A 6906-nucleotide genomic window follows, 5' to 3' on the forward strand; every position below is an offset into this window, starting at 1 on the left:
TTTATACCGCGCACAAATTGGGGGAGCTACCCCCTTCGGCTACAACCGAAAACACCCATGCCCCCGGACCAGGTGGCATGCCTACCGGATGCAGCCGGTATCTTCCACCATGGCCTCCCTGTACGGTGTGTGCTAGGACAGGGGTTGACAACTTACCGAACCGTACCCTACCTACGGCAGGGACAAGTGGCAGCACAAAACAAGTATGGGGGTTGCTGGAACAAGACTCGATCTATGGCCGACTCAGGAGGCTTAAGTATTTCCTGCATGATTAGCTCAAGGATAATATTTCACATCCATCAGACACAACCACCACTCATCATACCTCCCCCTGCCCCACCGGTCATAACCGTCTCGACGAGGGACAAGCTCGTGTCTACCCAAGACAGATACTTTCCCGAATCCTTCCCGGTAGGCATGAGAGGCATATGAGGGTGATTGCTATCACAAGTATGTCCATTTCCAACAGCAAAAATTTCCATTTTTGCACTCAAAGCGTATGATCACATCGTCACATAAAAATAACTAATGCTTCATGTCGAGGTGGTGTTATAACCGTATCAAAAAACCCACGAAATATTATGCCAGGGTTCAGAATGCTTGCCTTCAAGGTGTGGAGAGGTGAGGTGCACTCCAATACTTTTTGAAAGCTCTCTTCTCTCTCTCCAAAATCCTATTTTTGAAAATATGCAAATAACACATACTTTAAAAACAGTACAAAAAGTTGTCCTAATTATTTTTGAAATAGATCTTACAATAAAGTAGGTGAAATTTGAGAGAGGTAGGAAAAATAATCAATTCATTTGGAGTTTTATTTAAAAATATATAGCCAGTCAAAGTTTTGGTCAAATTCTGTTTTTAAAATAAAACAGAAAAAGGAAAACGCTTCGGGCAGAATACGTCTTCGAAGCAGAGGAGACGTACTCGGGGGTTTGCGCTCCCACTTATGCCAGCATGGACTCGATCGGGGTCGTTGATAGTGGGTCCAGGGGGCCCACTGGTTGGGTTTGACCGGTCGCCCCGCCTCCATCCTCCTCTAGCCGCATAGAGGCGGGGTCTCCGGCGATCAACACCGACGAACAGCGGCTCCCCGCGGGCTCCAGAGGGTCGGGATGGATCCGCAAGACCAGGGTGGTCCTCCCGGTGGTCGTTGGGTGGGCGGGGGTGGAGGGAGTCGCTGGCGGCGAGCTCCGCGACGGAGGAGGCTTCGGGAGCAATGTGGGTTTGGGCTACGGTGGTTCCCGAGCGAGTTTGAGGTGTTCGGTGGCTCCGCGAGATCGAGGGGGAGGGGATGGTGGCATTGGTTGGATGGGGGAGGCTCTAGTCGTGTCGAGCGGAGCCGGAGGGTGGCGGCGGCCGAACCTACCGGAGATGGGGAAGACGGCCTCCTCCCGTCGTTCTTTGGCTGTGGGGGGCACTTGGAGGATGGTATAAGGCTGCCTGAGGGCTTAGACGAGCTCGGGGGCCTCATTTTATAGTGCAACGAGGTCGGTTCCAATGGTGGCCGTGGATAAGATTGTCGGCGACCGCCTATCTGTAGGGGGCAGGGCGACGTGGCAGCGACGAGCGCTAGCGGACGGCCTTGCGGATGAGGTCGGGCTGTTCCACGAGCGAGCTGGCGCGCTGGTGTGGCTTGGGCGGTGCTGCCACGGCCGGGGCCTGCTGCGGCCGTCAGCTAGCCGCCACGGCCGACCTGACGGCGGCGTTGTGGGGTGCCAGAGGTGGTCGGGGTGGCTCTGTGGTGTAGGAGGAGACGGGGCGCGCTGGCTGCGGTTGGCGAGGTCTGGCAGGGCGAGAGGATAAGCGCGAACGGCTTAGGGGTGAGCTGGCGAGCGCTCGTGGCTTGGGCGGTGCCGTCCACGGCAGGGCGCACTATGTCCGTCGGCGTGCCGCCAAGAGGGCCTTGGCGGCGGCGCTGTAGGGCGCCAGGGGCGAGCTGGCGTGTTCTGGTGAGTGGATGAGGTCGGGGGCACGGCTCTACAGGCAAGTAAGGGCCGTGGCACGACGCGGCGACCCGAGCGCACACACGTGAAAACGCGCGCTCTGGGCGCGCCCAGAGCACGCACGCTACGTGCTCGACAATATGCCAAGGCATGCTAGGGGGCTCCAATCCATAAGAGAGTTAGCAGGGTGGGGCTATAGGCTAGGTCAAGTCCATGGGACATGCTGGTCTGGTCAGGGGATCAAGTTCACAATGTAAACTTGAAATCATGCCAAATCTGGCTATGCACACAGGGTGTTTGACAAAATGCCAAGGGCATCTAGGAAATTCTTGGGGTGGCCAAATTCTCCAGATCAGTGTCTTCTTGGATGAGCAAGAGGGTGGTGAAGTTAGTTTGACAAAATCAGAAACTTGTTAGTGCAAGTTTTGCAAAACTTCAGTTTTGGACAGAAAGGAAAAGTCATGGTTGCATGCACTAAAAATCCTCCAATGGGTCCACTCTTCTGGACTTAAGGGTTTTGTAAGATGGGCTATAAGCAGGAGAAAGCACATGGTCACTAGAGCAAAAATAATTAGGGTTGCTGTAGAAATCACCAGGTTGGACCAGAATGAAAAAGAGGTTGTTTCACTCAAATTTTTCAAGGAACATTACTGGGTTTTTGCATAAAGTTGAATAATATACTTCTATTAACATCCCATAATTTTGGTGGAAGCTTTAAAGAAATATTTAAATAGGTTGCAGTTCAAAATTGCCCACCGGACCAGATTTGAAAACCTGGTGTAGAGTTCTAAATATCCAATGAATGAAATGTGTTTTTGCATAGAAGTGATTTAAAAACATCACATGACACCTCCAAATTTTGGTTGGAATTTTAGATGAATTTATAAAAGGGTTGCAGTGCAAATGGGGCCCTAAAACCAAAGAAAACTCACTTTAAGGAATAAAACTCAGAGAGAAATAATTATGCAATTAAATCCACTTTTAATAGAAATGTTCTTCTTGAAAGGGCAAACAAGTCCAATAATATATTTGGAAAGTTTTTTCACTTGAGGTAAAAACTCCATAATAATAAGGTAAAGAAAGGCCCTGAAAACAAAGGAAAATCCAGAAAATAAAAGTTTAAATTTCCTGGCAAAATTTTTAATCAATAAAACAAGGGTAAAAAATTTTGGGGTGTCACAAGAGCACACCCGGACACCAAGTCCGAAGAGACCCAAGCTCCCTCCGCCCTGAGGGGGAGCAGGAAGAGGACGAGGAGGAGAGCGACTCCTCCCATACAAGAAAGAGGCGGCGTCAGAAGATGCTAAGGAGGAGCAACCTCCCCATGCCCTGAACAAACAATGCAGGCCCAAGTTGGTCCTGCTTGATGACAGCTCGGATAAGAGGAATCCGCAACATCCGAAGTGGTTCCAAAGAGGAACCCCAGGGCCAAGCCCCCCGCCGAAAGGTACGGATCCGGAGATTCCTGGGCACTTCTTTCATTGTGTCTATTACCAATAGTATGTTTGCGCTTTGTGTTATAGCCCACCGCGACCTCCCCACCGATCAAGTCTCTGAGGGGGATTCTCCGCCAGCCGAACTGGCGGAGAGCGGGACCGCATCGCGCTCTATGCCTCCTCCGATAACCAGGGAGGCCGTAGAGGTGCTGTCCCGAAGGACCCCTCCTGGCCCGAACGCGGGAGGTTGTGATGAGATCATGACCGAGGTCAACACCTCGGTCACCCAGGACCAGGAGGGGAGACCCTTTCTGATGAACAAGGGGGGCGAGCTTGGTTAATCCGAGCCCTCCTGAAAGACAACTCTAGAGTCCCCCAAAGCCTTCCTATGTGTCAATTGCGCACTCCACTAAAGGGCGAGCCGGGGCCCCGCTGTCAGCACCGAACACCGGAGATCAGGCTACGGCTGGGTGGCCAGACGTGATGGAGGAGGCTTTGAATAGCTCCTCCATCATCATGGAGCACTACACCCTGATGGGCATGGTTTTGCAAAGTATTCGATCCGTTAACAGCGGACTGAAGGAAGCCTTTGGTGGCCTCCTGACGGGCTTCGAGGTAAGCCATGTAATATTCTTTCCATAAAGCAATTTTTGTGAACAAAGTTTGTGCAATCCTTGTATATAGCAGCCCCCAAGACTCTGTCAGGATTGAAAAAACCTGGCAAAGGATAAAAAATCATGGAATCGGGAGTTTAAACCATGTGGTATTTTTGTGTTTGTAGGCCTCATCTTTGGCGGCAGCTGCCAATGCCGCAAAGTTGGCCGAAATGAATCGGAAGCTCAAAAGCTCCAATCCGGAGCTTGACCTCGTCAACAAGCGGTTTGACGAAGCGCAAGGTTAGCCAGGTCGAGACGTAGTAATTTATATGTTCCTTGTCGAGCAAGGTATTCAAGATTATCCCTAAACCGGAGGTGTGTAATTATGATTGCAGCTGTCGCCGCGGAGGTTGAGGTCCTCAAGGCCGAACCGAAGAAGGCCGAGGAAGAGGCGGCTAAACGGAAGAAGGCCAAGGAAGAGGCAGCTGAATAGAAGGTAGCGGCCGAGCTAGTAGCGGCTGGGCTTAAGACGGCGAAAACCTTCAGTGAGAAGTATGAGGCCATAGTGGCCGAAGTGCAGTAGGACCTCAAGGATGCCATCACTAAATGTGAGGACCTTCAGCAGAAGAATAAGGGTCAAGGCACCGAGCTATCCAAGGTGAAGAAGGAGATCTAGGAGGCGAGGACGAAGACGTAGGGCGCCCGAGAAGAGCTCCGTCAAGTAAAGCAAATCATAGATGGTAAGCTGTATTTACTACAGAGTGTCTTTGGTGGCCAGAAGTTCGCGTTGCTCACATGAGTCTAGCGTTCCTCAGGCGCATTTGCGTAGCTTCCGAGGAGTGCGGTGGATGCGGCAAGGAATTATGCAGCTCGGGAGGGTGATACCGAACACCGGCAGTTCTAGGCATAGTTCTAGGCGCCCGAACACCCTCCCCTCCTAAGCAACCAGATGAAGTAGCTGATGGATCTGCACCGCATGGCGAAACCGGCCATGAAGGACCTTTGTGTCCGGCTATGGCCTTCCGAGCCAATAACGAGCAGCTACTTCAGCCTGGTGCGGAAGCTGCGCGACGCGACCTCCCGAGTTGATGTCGTTAAGCGCTCTGTGTGCTTTGTGGGAGCCCGAATTTCCTTCGCCAAGACCATGGCGCAATGGCCCAAGATCAAGCCTGTCGAGATGGCCACCGGACCTCCGCCCGTCAGAAAGGAGCACATGCGCCCCGAGAAATATTACCCCATCATGATGGATGGTGCTCGGGTAGTAGAGGTCCGATGTTCAAAAGATGTAATCCTTGAGTGAGCGTCTGACCATGTATTAAATGAAAGTCAAACCTTTTGCTTTATAATGCGGGTATTTCGTATGGTGTATCTATTTTTTGTTTATTTTGACTCCAGTGCAACTGTTTTATTCTGAAAGTTACTAGTCGCCGGCTTTAGCCCCCATGTAGATTCTAGAAGGGGTGTTTCAACCTCCGCACTGGGACCCTTAGCCGATATCTCAGTGCCCGAAGGCGGTAGTGCGTGAGGGAAACGAGGCAATCAGACTATGCGGTTTTATTACCTTCACTTAGCCATAGGAGCTTGACTGTGGGGGCTAATGAATAGCCCCTAGTGTTTTGTGATGTTGGGAAGGACCATGGTATATACCTTTATCACGTGGTTTGTGTGAAGACAAACCCTTCATATGACATGGGGGAAATCTCTATCGATTTTTAGTTTGACATTTGCCATCGGATCACCGACCATTTCTCGCACATTATGACAATCAGTTTATGGCTTTCTCCACTGTGGTACTTAACTGGGCTAGCCGAAAGTTGCAGTGGTCCTCCCTTTACATCCTTAGCCAAATGTGCGAAATGTAAGAAGGTAAGCACAGGAGCCGGACAACCCAACTATTGACTCAAGACATAATTCGTAACCGGTTCATATAATGCAATATCTGAGGCGCCGAACACACAGAGGAAAAATGGTGTGGGACTTGATGCATAGGGCGAGTATTATGATCGAGCCCCCTGTCTATTAGCCGATTGCATCATAGAAAATGTATACCAAACTAGTTCATGACGACGTCGAAGAGCGGGGAAAAAGGGTGCAATATAAATGACTGCGAGAGGACCGTGAAAGGTGTTCTTTATTTCCAATGAGCTCATGACGTCTAGCCGTACAATTCAGACCGCCTAAGCATCTGTTACATGTACTTTGTAAGAAAGAGAAAAATGTTTGATAGATGAAAGGTTTACACAGGGCCTTGATGTGTGGGTTGATGACCCTATTGTGCCCTACTGCACGTCTGCGCCTTTGCTTCTGTTGGGAAGGAAAACTGCATGGAGGGGGTGATGATCGGTTGACGAACTCTATACAAAGAGTCTTGAGAAGTCGCCATGATGTTCTAGATTAATGCCGGATAGGTCCTAGATGGTACATGTTCGATGTCCGAAGACATATGTGACCATAGCTCGGTCCAGCCGAGCACTTGGTGTTTAGTTTAATTGGACCCCATAGGTGCCCACGGTATTTTGAGTGCAAAGTTATGCTGACGAGGCACGTGGTGTGCGACTGGGGTGGGCATGCTGTGGGGGGCGTATCCCTATTTACGTCGAGCGTAGGGAGGCTCCCTAAATGGGGACATGGCTCGTTCCCATTTGCTTGCCTCTCTTGCCTTGGTGGAGGGCTGGTACATCGGCCCTTCGACGCTAGTTTGGTCTTCGGTAGCCGGAGTTGTTGTATGTTCCTTGGTCCAGAGTGAGCGCTCCATATTTCCAATTACCGTGATGACGCCCTTGGGTCCGAGCATCTTTTACTTTAGGAATGCATAGTGGGGGACAGTGTTGTAACAAGCGAATGTTGCTCGGCCTAGGAGTGCATGATAGCCGCTGCGAAAAGGGGCAATGTGAAGGATCAAGTCTTCGCTGCGGAAGTTGTCCAGCGAGC

This window comes from Triticum urartu, chromosome 3A (genome assembly GCF_056163025.1).
Source record: "Triticum urartu cultivar PI428250 chromosome 3A, HENAU_Tu73, whole genome shotgun sequence".
Taxonomy (NCBI): domain Eukaryota; kingdom Viridiplantae; phylum Streptophyta; class Magnoliopsida; order Poales; family Poaceae; genus Triticum; species Triticum urartu.